This window comes from Rhagoletis pomonella, unplaced genomic scaffold (genome assembly GCF_013731165.1).
Source record: "Rhagoletis pomonella isolate Grant_MI unplaced genomic scaffold, Rhpom_1.0 Rhpom_scaffold_00029, whole genome shotgun sequence".
Classification (NCBI taxonomy): Eukaryota; Metazoa; Arthropoda; class Insecta; order Diptera; family Tephritidae; genus Rhagoletis; species Rhagoletis pomonella.
Genome location: NW_023458583.1, coordinates 82,849 through 100,284, shown reverse-complemented (window position 1 = coordinate 100,284; position 17,436 = coordinate 82,849). Strand labels below are relative to the sequence as shown.

General features: G+C 33.7%; 1 protein-coding gene across 1 annotated transcript in view; it reads right to left on the bottom strand.

Moving 5' to 3' along the window:
- The window catches only part of LOC118749661 (transcriptional regulator ovo-like), a 115,408-nt gene that overhangs the window by 47,097 nt on the left and 50,875 nt on the right, over positions 1-17,436 (bottom strand). The window lies entirely within an intron of this gene.

Here is a 17,436-nt window from a genome sequence, read left to right as displayed (position 1 = left end):
CATATTGACAATTGCATTTAAAAGTTCTGCTCAATCAATACGAGGCCCAAGGTAAATTACCTTGCTGAATAGAGGAGGCGAGCAACTTAAACTACGCGACATGCACTTACATTCATGCACATATACTCACATCTGTGTAAGTCTTACATCCAAACTGGCTGCCTCTACCACAAGTAAAAATGTATGTACATAGGAATCTTATACACTAGTACTTAGTACGTACGTGTAAGTGCTTGTAAAAATTCTCCGCATAATTTTTCCCTCCAAAAGGGAAACCAGTATTCATTCTTTTAAATATTCTAGTCTTACCTTTTCCGTGATTTCGTGCTGTTGTATGGATGAAAAAATATGGCAGTAAAACGGTTGCAACATTCAACGGTATAGCAGCAACAAAGAGGAGTAACTAAGCAAAATTCCTATCAATAGTCTTTCGCTTTTTTCCATTTGGATTTTGCTGCTTTTTATGGCTATGCAGTTTTGCTTTCCTATGAAAATCTGGACTGTATGGACAGTTGGGGGCATATAAGGGCAGGCTATGAAGGCAAGAAAATTGCTTGCAGTGTGAGTGGCAAACAAAAGGAAATGGGGGAAATAAAGAAAACATGCATGTAGCAGATGTAGCCAAATCATAAAGTAAGTGATAGGGATAAATAGCACTTTGCAAGCGCATAGACCAGAACAGCGACGCGAAAGCTGTGACTTCAAGTGCACTCGTACATCACGCCACTTATACACACACATACCAATGCGCATAAATTACGTTTAAATATGTACATTTATACGTATACGTAGAAAATAATTATCGTGGCATAGCTGTATGCAGCGTAAAACTAACGCAGAAACTGCAGACGATGGAGCAGACACCAACCGAAACTCGACGAAGGAAGTCGAAGAAGTGGACGGTTGGCATTGCGGCTTTGTGACCGTGAATTATTTGTTGCATCTGCGTTTTTGTTAATTTTTTGCTTGCAGATAGCTGCAATAACTACCAACCCACCGGGGGAATGTTGTTGGTCAATATGTTAGATACGAGCGAGGCTGAGTGGGGTCGCATATTTGCTTAGCTGTTTGGTCACTCGGTTAGTTAGGCGGGGTAAGCGTTTGCTTGCTTTTAAAAGGGAAGTTGCAAATTGCCACTGCCGGAGAAGGAGGTGCTTGCCGTAATAACCAGGCAACCAACAGTAGTATGTAGTGGCACAAGATATCAGCGTAAAGCATTAGAGTTGCCTGAATTCACTTAAAAATGTTGTTGAATGGTTGCTTATTAGAAATTGACAAAGAAGAAGAAAAACTGCAAAAGGAAGGAGAAAATAAAAAAAATAAATACTGTGCTGATGCTGCTGTCGTTGAAGCTGAAAAGGGCATTGCGGAGTTTTAGCATGAAATAGGCGGTCTGGTATGCCGTGTTCGCTCACTTGCCGTAGAAGGTGGCAATTTTGTTATCTTCCGATGCACGCTGTCGTATATTCTTCTTTATGTAGGTTTTTCGTTTTTGTGGCTTCTAAAGCTATGCAATTTCTTTGTAGTCACCTCGGTATACGTTGAAGACTTGGGCATGCAATAGCCAGTCGAAGTATACAAAAGACTTAAGCAGCGAACTTGGGCGAATCGGAATTGTGTGAAGAACCCATTTGGAGTTTGGAGAGAATTTAACGTTTTTAATTACTTACACATTAATTATTTATTCTGTATATATGTGACAAATACATAGCATTCGATAGGTGCTAGGTTCGATGACGTGTAAGTGTAGATCCCTCCACATAGAAGACATAAAACCAATTCTAGCTGAAATCATTGCTTTCAACTGTACATTACATACAGTAAGGGAGCAACCATAAAGCGGTCATTTAACTCTGTTAAATATTAAAGCTGTCTCTTCCAAGAATAACTGCAGACAGTTAAGTAATAAAATTTCCCTGCCTAAGAGGAAAAATTAAAACGGTGCTTTGTGAAGGTCAGAAAGATAACACAATAAAAGCTCTTACTGTCTCCTTATTTCTGCCACTACGCTTAACGTTTTTTAAACCTAGAGTGCCCACTATACAAAAAGCTACTTTGCTACTGTTTAGATGCTCATTATTTAAGCTTTGTAAATGACCATTTTGTTTATGACATTTCGTGTAAATCGTCACTCATTTCTGAACGCAATTCGTCACTTGACTTGCTACCAGCCGGCGGGTTTTGCTACTTTGGAAGGCACGCTTTGATATAATTCTTTAATGTCAGTGCTACTTAGTATTACTAACATTCACACGCACATACAAACAACTGAAAATCATACAAACAGTTTAGCGGCAGCTTTGATGTTGTAACCACTGTTTAACCTTCCGCATGCCTGGGGAGGAGAATTACCTCCAGTATCTTGAGGGGTTCAGAAAAGCCCAAAATGCGACGCTATGTTTTACAGCTTATTAAAATTGATTTTTGCTTTTTTTAGTAAATATATGTGATAAATCTTTTTGTATGATTTTAAATCCCCAAGGTACTGGTCATTAAACTTTTTCCCAAACTTTTTTTCTCGTAGACCTCTTTCAAAAATTTACTGGTTTCGGTGGACCCCCTGCTGATACATTTCTAAATATTCTCAACGGTCGTAAAAAAATGAAATATGAAGATTAAATCTAACTATGTGGAGTGCAATAAGGCCCGCGGAAATAACGCCCATGGGCTTTGTTTCCCAAAAAAAGAGAAATAAAGCCCATGGGCGTTATTTCCATTTCGAAGGGGAAATAGCCGCGGGCTTTATTTCCAAAAGAAAAGGAAATAACGACCGCTTGGTTTATTTTATAAAAAGGAAAAAACCCGTGAGTAGTATTTTCTCTGGCTTTATTTTACTGAAACATTCAAACATTTAAATGAATTGCTCTCCATTTTTGCATACAGGGTAGTTCTGCGTCAAATTCCCTTCAGCAGTATACGCATAAAATCGAAAAAGTATTTTTGCAAATAACTAAGCGACTTATTGCAAATTAAAGGTAAATTGTTACTGGTTTTTCAGCCTTCAATGTGATGCGCCTATTTGTTCTCAGCGTCTTAGGTTTTTCAGTGGTGGCGCGCAAACGCGGACGGCAGCGGCACGTACGCCGCGCCAACGCGGACCGTCGAGCGGTTGAGTGCCAGAAGCTCGGCCAATCATTTGAAACTCTGCACAAATTTCTTTGCAGAGAACAGTAGGCGTACTAATCTAAATGGTAATACAAGCATTTTGTGTAGAATTGCCGTCAAATTATTCGAAAATCGATGAAAGTATTTATTTAACTTTTAACTTTTTCATATTACTTTTATTTTTTGTTGAAACTTTGAATTATTTAATTTTCATACACATGTACATACATACATATATATTAAGTAAATGCATTGAAACTTGTTAATTTGAATTTCTTTGTATAATAAAGGAAAACAAATATTTAATTCAATGTTATCATATTAGTTAGTTTTTATTTAGAAAAGGGGGGGTTTTGGATGTACATATACTAAAATAGGGACAAGAGCCACAATAAAGATGAAATAACACCCGCGGGCTTTATTTTATTTTGTAGGAAATAAAACCCGCGGACGTTATTGCCATATCGAAAGGGAAATAATGCCAATGAAAAAAGGCAATAAAGCTCGCGGGCCTAATTTCTTTTTCGAAAAGGCAATAACGGCCGCGGGATTTGTTTCTTTTTTTGTAGGAAATAAAGCCCATGGGCGTTATTTCCGCGGACCTTATTGCACTCCACCGATCTAAATATGTAAATTTGCATCGCGGGTGAATTCAAAAAATAAACTCGGAGTGGCTAAAATAAAACTAAAATATTTTCTTTCTATTAGTTTTTATTTCTATTTATTAAAATAATAAGGGTACTCATATATACGCGCAAGTTTCATATTTGGGCAATTGGGCAACTTTGCGCCATGTGTTTCATGAGGACAATTTTATATCTTGTGCAATTTCTGACATTTAATTATTTGACTATACTTAATTTATAAAGTTGAACAATTGGCTTTCCATACAAATTTTGACATTTCATTTGCGAGGGTTTAAAATTGCACAGTTTGCCCAGTTTGCGAGAGTTTTGCGCTTTTAAATGAGTACCCTTAATGTGATTACACACTTGTAGGTTTTAAAATATAGAGCTCGTAAATCCATAAAAATGCTCTCTCGCTCTGAGGAGTTATATTTTTTAAGAGTGCTTCGAGCCCTAGCGCTATTTACATTATCTTCACCATAAACTCAGCAAATGTTCGGCTCACTCATGACTTCATAGTACAAATTTTGCACGTGGAGTATTTGCAAAATAGGTTTTTTTAGTTTTTACGCCAAGTTATAATCTAACTATCTTAGGCTGACCTGGGTTCCATATGACCTGCGCTCGATTCCCTGTTCCGAGTAACATCTAAATTAGAACATGTTTTTTCTAACAACGATCGCCTCTGGGCAGACAATGACAATCCTCTGTCATTCAGAGGAGGCGTATCTACTTGTGTTATAACATCAAGTTGGAGGAGAAGCTCGGCCAAATACTTATAAAAGTGTAAAACTTTATGATTATTATCTTGGCTTCTTGTTAATGATAAATAATATTATTTTAGATTATATCGGCTTAAAATGGAGTAATTATTCTTCTCCTTAGAAATGAATACGAATAATATTAATTACAATTTTGTTAAGCAGCAAGCCAGGTGAGATGTGTGGTACCCGAAATTCACGAAGTTACATACTGTCCACACTAGATTGCGCTACGCACTTAAAATTATGTGGCGGTGGCCGGCGCATTATTTCAAGTTCAACTATTTCTAATGTTCTGTAATCGCTGAGGCATTTATTACAGCAGTTGCAACCTTTTGAAAATAACTCAGGCTGTGTATATATCGCTATATACGATACAAGCGGGTAACAAGCGAGTAAAGCCATATGCTTCCGTATAAAAAAGTATACATACCGAATTTGAATATATATTTACATACATACATATGAATATATATTTACATACATATGTATGTATGTATGCTTGTATCTTAATTTTCTTCTTTTCATAATGCTCCAAAATCTTGTCGATTACATGCACATGTAATTTTCATTACGCTAACCAATTGCATGGATTTTATTTTCAAACTTCCACAAATATACATACATGTTCACATCATCATCATTACCCTGCAATTTTGCGATCTCTCCATACCTTGGTTTATTATTGATTTATTTCTTTACAGCCAGCTACAAAATGAAAATCAGTTCGAACAATAGTTTAATTAACTTGCTTGAAATTGACTTGATTTACATACATAGATATGACAAAATTACATTTTTTAATAGACTCTTGACATTATAAAAGGGTCTTTAATTAGAAAACTAAAGACTTGCGCGTGATTGGTAATTAATTTTTCAAAGGATATATTTATGTACAATATCATTGTTCTAACAAAACCTCTAATTTACAATATAAAATATAGTTTATCTCGTGATATCGATTTCGAAGCAAACATTGAATAAACAAAAGTTTTGAATCATTTACGTAAAGCTGCATGCCGAAAGTACCTCAGCGTTCAGAACTTCGTTTAAAGAAAAAAGAAAAAGCAACTAAGTCTAAGCAGTTAAGAGCTCAGATAAGTTCTAAGAATTTAGACATGGGTTAATCGGCAAGGTTTGTTTCTTAATTTTGGCTTGTATTTCGTTTGCTTGCAATTAATATAAGCAATTACCCCTTCCAGATGTAATCCCCCTTTTCCAATAGGAAGTATGTTGCCTGAGTGCTGTTTTCTGCACGCGGTGTTTTGTGTATTTAATTCCGACTCGAAAAAAAGAGAAAACTTGAACGGAAAGGACCTACTTAGTTGCGTATATATACAGAAGTACAAGAAGTTTCACAGCAGCGGAACTAAGGATTTTTCTAAATAATAGGGAAAGTGTTTAATTATATAAAACGGCACATATTTATGCACTTTCACTTGTAATTGATAAGTATTTGAAATGTATGTATAAGTTTTCTTCAAAAAAAAAGTAGATGGCTTTTTTCTCAAACCAACGTAAATGTGGCTATACGTACATATGTATATACTTAGTTTAAATAAACTTAACCTATTTAGTAGAGTACAAATATCACTAACTACATACATACTTACTTACATAGAAGCACCTTGAGCTATCCCAGTAGTTAAAAAGCTACTTTACTTGTAGAACGCAAAGTAAATAACTGAGTAAATTTGTATGTATTTACAAAACTATATATGTAGGTATTTATTTGTTTTTATATACGGGCATGCACATGTAGCCGAGTTTATTTTGTGTGTTTGTTTTGTATACGGAAGCTCATATAATGTTGAATGTAATTTTGTCAATTTAAATTAATTGCCAAGTATACGGGAGCGAGACATTTAACACCTCCATTGCCACTTCCGTAATTGCATATAAAATTGCTTAAAATTCACTTGATACAATATAAAAATGAAGTGAACATAAATAGTTTTATTCAGGCAAATAAGCTATTATGTACTTAGTTTGAAAATAAACTAATGTAAATAGAAAATAAACTGTACTTGTGTAATTCTTTTTAAGATTTTTATTTTTTAAATGAAACAAAAAATTTGAAAACCGGTTCATATTTACTTCTTATGAGAATCGGTAGACAGGTCAAGTCCTTTAAATTATCCCGACCGCTGCTTTAATTCGCTCTGCGAAATGCACCAGAAGTTTTTTTTATATGAAATTTTTTTTTTGGTAAATTAGAATTTTGCTTTAAACTATTTCCGTAGTAGCCATATAATTGAATTTAACGCTTCCATCGAAAACAATATCTAAAACTATTTATATACTGTCAATAAAAAATCGCTAGTTAAATGCAGTGATTAGTAATGTTCTGAATTGTCGGTACCCACTACTCGGTACCTAATACTTCAAATATATTTCGGTACCCAATACTTCCTCTTCAGTACCCAATACCGATTCTTTACATAAAACCTACATTCGTATTTTGATAAGCGAGTCTCACCGTTTTATTCAAAATTTTTGGCTTATTAATAATAATAACAATAGATTGGTGCTTACACATAGTGTTTATGTTTGGCCGAACTTCTCCGTCGATTTGTGTCGTGCACCTGGGTGTTGTCACACAAAGCGGGGGGACCTACAGTTTTACGCGGACTCCGAACGGCGATTGTATACACTCGGAGGTTTGCCATTGCCTGCCGAGGGGCGACCGCTATTACGAAAAAAAACCTTTTTTCTAAATTTTTTTGCGATGACACTTTTTATTAGAGACCTAAATATTTCGGTACCGAGTAACCAAAGTATTAGATACTTTTTAAATCGATACCGAGTATCGCTTTATACTTAAAAGTATCGCCTCAGCACATCACTAGCAGTGATGGGTGAAATTGTATTTACTAAATACTAAGTATAAAGGTATTTATAATGTGGTAAGTACCAAAGTAAAGATTCTCCCCAATTTGGGGTGTTCGTCTTGATGTTCTAGCACAAATGTAGAGACCTACAGTTTTACGCAGCCTCCAAACGACAACTGGATTTTATGAGAAGCTTTTTCATGGCAAAAATACACTCGCAGATTTGCCATTGCTCTCTGTAGGACGAACGATGAACGCTGTTAGAAACCACTTTCCCTGGTTTAGATGCTACTTGGACCTGAGATCGTTGTCAGGTAATACCGAGGGTAGTACGCACCTTTAACCCCTCAGTAGCAACTTCTGAATACAAAAGTGTTTTTACTTGAGTATTTATACATCTCCAAATACTAAAATACTCAAGTATGCCCATCACTGGTTAAACCCTTGTCAGTGGATGACAGAAAATTTCAAAAATTTTCAGCCCGGTTTCATCCACTTTTCATTTTAACCATTTGTTTTAGAAACAAAACTAAACAAAAATATTGAACTGATTGAAATCGTTTCCTCTTCTATATGTGCTGCAAAAATGGTTTTATAAACTTGAACTACACACCGTCTATACGACCTATACTCGTAACTCATACAAATGTATGAAAAGAAGCTTCCCACTAAACTTATATGCATTCTTTAAACACCATAACAAAGAGGCAATTCAACTCACATTTTGAAGTACCCCAAAACATCTAGGTGTCGACCCAGCTATGTTTTTCAGTTCAAATAAAAAAAATCGAGAATATGGTCGGACGAAATCACTTGAATAAGGGAACGTCAGCTTATGGATAAGAGAGCAAAGGTTAAGAAGAAATGTAGGAATCGCCTGAAACTTTGATATTTTTGATCTGCGTTAGGTGCAAACTGAGGTTTCGCCGTCTTCTGTTGACTTACCAATATTGGGTATTTGTGTGTTCACTGACCCTTTATAAGGTTTATCAATAGTGGTGTGATGTTGAGAGGATCTTTTTCTTTTTCGTCCGGGGTAAAAATCATTGCATTATATATACATCTTGAACAAAATATTTCAAAAGTTTTAAAGTATGGGCAAAAGGACCAGGTTGCATACTAGTAACCTGTTATGCTAACCTGGACCACTTCAAACTTAAAAAAACTGATAAATGTGTTGAACATCACCTCTTCGTGGCCTATCGACAATATGATTCGGTTGCCAAATGTGAATATTATTAAAGCGAAGTTTCAGAAAATGAATTTTAAATAATAAATTTTCCTATTTAAATTTAGAAAGCAACTTTTAAAATGATTAAATATTCGGTTTATACAAAATTATATGAAGTTTTGTCCATGGTCCAAAAGAAGTAGTTATCTAGGTGGTCCCATACGTTGGACCAGAGGTGGTCAGGTCCAATGACATCGCAATGTTAATATAACCATATTTTCTCCATATATTTGGACCATTTTGGTTACTAGTGTTGGTTACAAGGTAGCGTGGTCCTGTACTAGCATTTAACCAAGTCCCACTTTTGGCAGGGTATTTTATGTCAGTTAGGGAAGCGTATAAGTCCACTAGGGTATCTATATATATGTAAATAGGCAAGCATGAATCAATTGGGAATAATTTTCTCATTTTTCCGATAGGTGGCGCAGGGGTTGAGCTATGCTCAAAAATCGCATTTATGGCTCGCTCAGAGTAAATATGTATTCGCTACATAAGGAGAAATAAACCTGCCAAAATAGACAACATATTCGAGTTATTTCAAATTCACGTCCATGCAATAAGCTATCATATCTATGATGCTTTCCATTCTAATCCAGCCGGGCCTTTCTGGAAATGATTTTATTAAAAAAAAAACTTCATATACATATGTTTCTCTATAAAAAAAATCTAATAAAAAAAATGTAGCAACGTTAGTAAGGTCGGGGGCCAGAAATCATTACATATATTTTGGAATGCTAATAGACCTCAAAATCATCATCAAAATGAAGTATTATTGCCTCTATGTTGATGACAAGCAAAGTGAACAAGTGTGTAAAAAAAGTTAAGTGGTCAAATTTTGACAACTGGGCGATACTAGTCCATATAAATGCGAAAATTCCTCACATCCGCGTATAACTCGTAAATAAACCGATTTTCCATACAAAATTAAGTAAGTTTACGAGGTTTACGTGGTGACGAGGCACTTACGCATTTAGATGAATTGCCCTAATATTTTTCATGTTGAAATATATTTGTTAATTTTTTATTACATTGATCAATGTTAAAAAAAAAAATCAATACATTTTTGATCTGAATTTTTAGATAGTTTTTGGTATGCAGTTTTATAGCGTTGATTTTTAATTTTTTCCGGCGGTCTTTAACAGTATTTTTATAAAAGAAATGAATTCATTAAAACGTGCATTGAGGATTTGTATTTTTTTTAAACTACATCATCAGAAATTTATTGCACTAAATTAGAAACAATTTTTAAAAATTCAGATAAAAAGTTTGAAATCTTGATGAATTTGTTGAATTATTCTAAAGTTTGTATGATGTTTGAAACAATGAGGTTGTTCACACTTGCCTGCTTATCAGGTTATCTGGTTATGTGGTTATATTTTATATTCAGTTTACAACAATAAAATACACTAAAGAATAATAATTTTTAACCAGATGACCTGATAACCAAGCAAGTGTGAACAATCTAATTGATTAATATGATTCTGATGAAATCTTGTACACAGATAACGTTCTGCATTTTATACTTATCTAAGTAGATGCTATCTCCGGAAATACTCGTATAAGGTTGCCACATATTCGAAATTAGTTACAAATTAAGTAAAATGCCATAATATGGGTATCAAATGCAAGGCATTTAAAAAATCACCAATTCAGGAATATTTTTGCGTACGGTTGCTACCTTGTTTTAATCACATTTTTTTTTAGCCGTTGTATTGAAAATAAAGCAGCAATATATCTTTTCAAGGATACTAAAAGAAGGGTTTTAAACAAAGCGTTGCCTATATATCATGTGTTATCCCTTAGCATATCAGTAAAGGGTTGCCCCTTACTTTCCATTCCACAAAATTTAGCTCAAGCAATGCAATTGGATATCAAATGAAAGGTATTTTTGAATACAAATTTTTATTTTGTTAATTTCAATAAGCATTTTTTGTATACGCAGAAACATATATGTACGTTTAAGATACATACTCTTTATCCCAGTGTATTTGCAAATAGGATTGCGACCTAATTTTTAAAGTAAGAAATTTACTTTTTTTAAAATATAGAAAGCCAAATTTTTAAATTTATTTCTAAAATATTCTTTTTAAAGCTTACCAAATGACTCGACTTTAATACCCAAACCTTAAAAACATTAATAAAAGTATATGGACTTCGAAGACAATGTGAATATTTAGATGAAATCACGATATGACCATTTTGCTCATCACTGTAATTTACTTGCATATGAAAACACATAGTGGCATCAGTATTATCGATGGTGTCAATAAACTTATTTTGCTACTACTATTATTGCAAATTTACTCAACATACACATCATAGAATGGTGAACATGGAAAAGACAGCAAAAGAAACATTGTCACATCCGTGAGCTATATAAGCAAAAAATGTAAATATGTTTGTATGAAGGTATAAAATGTTATTGTGAATTCATTTAAGTTGAAACAAAATAAATAGATATGTATACGTAGATACATATATACTTGGTGTTGATAATTTTCGCCAAGTGTTTGAATTTTAAAATGCGTGCAAATTTTTTAATTTCGAATAATCTTATTTCCTAAGGTAAATTGCGGCTATTGCATTCAACTCATTAATTCATCAATCTTCTACGTACTTCATCTATTTAGTCAGTCATTAGGCGCTTCTGTACGAACACTTTTTTTTTGCAATGGACATCCGTCTTCGAAAAACCAATAAACGCATAATCGATATAATCAGCTGCGTAAACAAATAATCTAAAAAGCAATGAACCCCCATCCTCCAATAAGCTTCTCTGCCAGCCAACTATGCGTCTATCCAAGTAGTCATCAAACCCCAGGCCAGACACATCCAAGTAAACAAGCCGCACGGAGTTTATTGACCAATCAGTCACATCTAAATAGCGCTGGAAATTGTTCGTGCTGCGTTGGTGGATGAACTTTCAAAGTTCGGACGTAGTGTTCTACAAGCGTTCAAAATAAGAAATGGTAAAAAATGCAAAAAAAAAATGTAAAAAAAGAGCAAGATCCAATTGCGTCGTTACTGCTGAATTTTACTTTCTAAACATTTCAGTATGCTTACACACTTGTAAATGTTTATATGTTCATAGGTATAGTAGTAGCTACGCCGTTATGTGGGTTGTGCCTGTAAAAGGCAAAGGGAGTGACTGCGCCACGAAAAAATAAATGAAAGAAGAACGAGTGTATGTATATGCAAAAGTAGAAGTGCCAACTATGGATGAAAAAAATGTAAACAAGCCATTACCATATCGGCTAACTTCGCTTGTATAATTGTATAAATTTTGTAAATAAATACGTACTTATTTACATACACACTTATGTTCATATGCATCAGTGTATGTAGGTGCATATTTAAGATATGTGGGGCGCGTGTAGATGGAGAAAGAATTGTAAGAAGAAGAATACCTGAGTATATGCAAACTTACAAGTGTCGCCTACACATGTCAGGCAGCTAGTCGCTTGCATCATTGGTAATTGGCTAAAGTGAGGTGAGCTTTCGGGCTGCGCTTAAGTATGGCTCGGTCATTAGCTGGTCGACAGCTATTGAAACGAGGTTTGTTATTGTTGTCCGATGCTAGTGCTGCTGATGTAGTCCCTTCAAATTAACATTTTTTACATACATACATATGTATGTATATATTTTCAAAAATGAATTCATTTGACACTGAAAGCGGCGATCGAAAAGAAATGTAAAATTATACGAATTTTAGAAAATCCAGTTTCAACATTGGACATTTGTTGGCCGCAACTAACATCCCTTTTCATAAAAGTTTGTTTAAAACCTGGCACCATATGGTTAAAAATTAACTGTATCAATCGACGTAAAGTAAACTTTAATAAAAACACTTTATCAGCATAAGTAATTGCCAAAGTAACATTAACTAAAAGTTGAAATAGTTGAAAACAAATATTTGTTAGTAAATAATTCAGTTTGTTGCATTTTCTGTACAAGTTCCTACATTTTCGGGGTAAAAGTTTTGCTCAAAGTTGCACGCATATAAATAGGTAAGTGTGGCTGCCACTGCTACGGAGGAGCACACATAGGCCAAGAGTTGAAGGCCCGTTGTGATACTATAACTAAGAGTTTGATGAAACTCGCCAGTCGCTCAAGGTTTAAATCTCCCAATTCGTCAGGTTACTAAAGAAATCAGACCTCAGAAAGCACAACCCGAGTCCCGACAATGACGGAAAGCTACAGAGAAGATGGAAAACTGGCTCCTCCTTCTCATAGTTCTTGCAACTTGGGCAGCATCTATGGTAAGGCACTCCGAGCCGAACACCAATCGTGTGAGATATATCCTCCTTGTTTAGAAAACATTAATTTCGAGACGTTTTTCTAACGAAATTCGAAGAATATGTTTGATTTATTATTTCAAAAAATAACAAACGAAAAAAAAAAATTCTTTTCCCACAGACTAATTTTGGTTTTATTACAATGAGATGGGCCCAAACTATGTGTGAACTATGTATGTTAACCATATTTAGCGCTCATGGTGGTCCCCGAACAATTAGTTAGAAAGGAAAAACAATATGCTCGAACAATTATGCTCGAACAAAACGGAACAGCTCATCCCAATTAAAGAGATTAAAAGTAGTGCTAAAAGCAGACCTGTTAAATAATGACTATTAATTAAAGCATGTTTTTTTTAAGGAACCATTTAATAATTAAATACGATTATTTCCACCTTTTTAATGATTAATAATTAATTACTTAAAAAATAATAATAATAAATTAATTAATTAATTTTATCTACAAAATTATTTATGGGTACATAACCCATTAATTAATTAATTAATAATCATTATAATAAAAAAATTAAAAAAAAAATTAATGATTACTAATCGTGATGGAAATTTAACAGCTCTGGTTAAAAGTAGACTTGCAAAATATTGGTAAAACAATACATACATAAACAAAAGTTTATAAAAATTTTTTAGTTAATTGTAAATAGAGCTATAATCAAAAACATAAATATAACCAAACAACAACTAACAAAACTGAAAAAATAAAGAGCCCAAATCACAATATATCGCGTATCATAACGCTTACATTCCCACACAAATGTAGATGCTCTACATATCCAGTAGGAAAAGATAATGTTTGGGAATGTATAACCTATGCAAGAAAAGATGCGTTAATCGACCAATGATCGGATCTAAACCAATCTCTGAGGAACCAACTTTCTTTTAAAAAAAGAATTGCAGAAATCGGTTAACAAGTTCAAAGTTATGCGGTAGCATACATAAAAAAATATTCCGACGAATTGTTAACCTCCTCCTTTTTTTGGAAGTCGATTAATAAAAAAACCTCCATGCCCAGGGTTTGAACCTGTAGCCAACAAGTTGGACGTCGCGTTCGCATCCATTCGTCTGCAGCAGCTGTTCAGATAACGCGAAAAAAATATATATTTAAGTTAGTACTCAAACTTTTTGTTTTGTTTGTGGCTTCAAAACTACCACTCCGATCGCTAACATTGCGATGCATCTTTTCGTTCAACCGTAGTTGTTAAACATTTTTTGGTAGAAAAACGTAATGCATTCCCATTTTCCACTGGGTAGTTTCAGAAAATTAACGTAGTGGACGCTCATACTGGCATGTGTAAATATATATGCATATATACATATTATAGATGTATTCTACTAAAAACTGGTACGCTACTCAATATTAATGTACAAATATACATATGTGTGTAATGACAATGATAGCCTGGCAGAAGATTAAATCAGAAATGAGATATTCTGAATGAATGGGAATGCGCGTATGTATGTGTGTGTGAGCGTGCATGTGAAGCGTAGCAAATACAAAAACGTGTAGAAATTGTGTAATCATAATTTTCTACGCGAACAACAGTAACAAATTAAATAAAAATACGCAAGCGAAACACAACAAAAAATATATGTACATACATACATTTCTGTGTATACTAAAGCAAATGCAGTACATAATTTAGAAAAGAATTCCCAGTCAAAATTATATATAAAAGTATGTAGATATAAACATACATACATAACAGAAGCATTTTGATAAAACAACTCATCTGAAGTTAGGCTATTCTCTCTTTAAGGTATTATAAACTTAATTATTTGTAACTCAAAGTCAAACATTCTAAAGTCACTTAAGTAGTATTACTTTTTAAAATCCCACTGATATATATGTATGTATATATATACATTTTTATAAAAGGTTGAAGAATAGAATTTAGCCTTGAGTTGTTGAAAGTTTGTAGGCATGGAAAAATAGTTTGGAAACACCATAAAGTAATTTTTGGTTTCCATTATGTAATTTGTTTGCTGTTATGTAAAGTTCTACGTCTTATATTTGTTGGTCTTATATATGGCAAAAAGTGTAAATATCTATGCAAAATAAACTTAAACTAAAAAATACCTAAACTACGCATACATATGCAAGAGGGCGATTTATATATATGTAGTTCTAAAAGATGTATTTGTTTTTTACTTGAAAACCATAATAAAAAACAGCAAAAATCGCGTTGACTACTAAATATGCCTAGAAGCATGTTGTGCTTTATGGCATATTTGCTAATGCTGAACACGTATGGTGTTGAAGCGGCAACGGTTGCGGGTTGGACAACCGCAAAATACTGTAGGAACAATTGTGGTATATTGGTTGACAATAATGGAATGGCTGCTTGGAGCAACATATGTATATTTTTTGTATTTGGAGAAGTACACCACGGGTGGATACTGCTACTTCTAGGGGGGAAAGTAGCAAAAGCATAAAAACTCAAAAGGTAATACCCATCTGTATAAAAAGGCAACAGAACGTAAATTTGCACAACAATTAAAATGCTATATAGAACATCTCTTTTTATTACATATGTATAAGTAGTACTTGTATATGTATATGCAATCATTTAACTAAATTTATGTTTCAACCCACTCTGTTTTTGGCGTTTCATTGTCGCTTCGTTGAGTGCGTAACAATGAAAAATCATTAACCCTAAATTCATTTGCATTTGTGATAATTTCAGGTGACGCGCCGACAAAAACACCTCATGTGTTTACACACGCATTGCGTGCGCTTAAATGCTTAAAATATAGTGTCAAAATGTGTGTACTAGTTGTAGTTTTTTTTTGTCAACAGAAGTCTCATTCCATGCATTCTTTGCAGTTTAATCACAAAATGTTGTGACCATGCTGGCACCGAAAAAAGGTAGTTGACTTATTTGACGTAACAATTATTTCATTCGTTGACGAAAAAAATTATAATTTTTTTTAGCAAACTTATTTTTATCGTCAAAACCTGGCACGGAAAAAATATAGGAAAATTAGAGAAACCTTTGCACTGCTTATCGATTAGAATAGTTCTGTCTGTAACTGCATTGAGCATTTGAAAATTCCTGATAAATGATTAATGGAATCCCCTCTGGTAGGAAGTTCATAGCCAGTTCGCCGAAAAAAAACCAAGTTCCATAACCAGGGAGCCACAGGCTGATACAAGGCAGGCATAGTAAAACGAAAATAAATTTGAAGCAAGAATGGATGTCGGAACTATGCGTACATTACACAGGTCTACAAAATTTGAAGAAAGTTTAGACCCTAGGACTACCTTATAATTTGTAAAAGGTTTAGTGCGAAAATCTGAATTTGGCAGTCGAATTGACCCATTAGCTCAGGCTTTCGAGATAATCAAGCAGAAAGGTGCGAAAAAGTTGATTTTTTGATATATGCACTGCGTAGGTTTATCTCGAATATTTTATAGAAAACTGAATAAGTGCCCTTTTATCAAGAAGGTTTTAAAATTTACCATTTTTATTTTAAAATTAATTCATCCTTTCAAACACAAATTTTTATAGAGAAGAGGGCAGATAAATTTTAAAATCTACTTGAAAAAGCGGCCCTAAGTAATTTAAAGCAGTTTTTTGCCTTTGAAGATACTTTTTCACTCCACCAGTTTTTGTTTTTAACTGAAATATTGCGCTTCGTAGTTTATGAGTTTTGCGATATTTCTTCTTTACACAAATTAACGAAACGTACAATTTGAAAGGAAACAGCTTTGAAGTATAATTTTAGGCTTCTTTATTTACAACTACTGATGTAGGTGAGGATTAGGCTTGGGGAGCTTTTGAACTAAAGAGCGGAAGAGCCAGCTTGAAGTAGTTCCTTAGTTCGTTCATTAAAGTGAACTAAACTTTTCTGTACTCAAATAAAAATGGAAATATATTTTACAACATATGTATGAACTCGTTTTTCGTTATAAGTGCTTAAAAATAGAGCTGATCGAAATTCGCGCTAAAAATATGTACATTTTATTTCACTAAATTTCCGTTTTTTACATAGTTTAGTGCGATATTTGTTAAGTTGCGTTTTTTGTATTTGGTATTTAACAAAAGATTTTCTCTTTCAGATGCCAAAGCGAAGCGCAATTTCCTCGCATTTCGAAGGCAAACCTGAAGAAAAGAAAATTAAATGCAGGCACTGCCAAATTTCCATAAACATCCTTTCGTGATTTTGGAGACAAACGAATGAATGGAGACGACGAAGTTCTATCGTTATTGCAATTTTGTATATGTATGTATGTTATAAATCATACAATTTTGTTGTTCTGTAACTCAGCTCTTACTATCGAACTAGTTCAATAAGGTGAACGAACTAAGACTCAGAAGAGATAGTTTATTGAGCTGAACGAACAAGAGGTGAACTAATCTTTAAAAAAAAGAAATAAAAAAAATAAAAAATGTTATTTAAAAAATAAAGGATGTTTGTTAGTATTAAACAAAAAAATAATAGTAAAAAATAAAGAAGAACTTTTGTTTTGAGAATTTCAGTGTTAGGTGTTCTGAGCTTACGGGTTGAAATATTCTATTTTAATTGGTTTTATTAACTTTTATTTTATTTTGTTTTGTTTTGTTTTGTTTT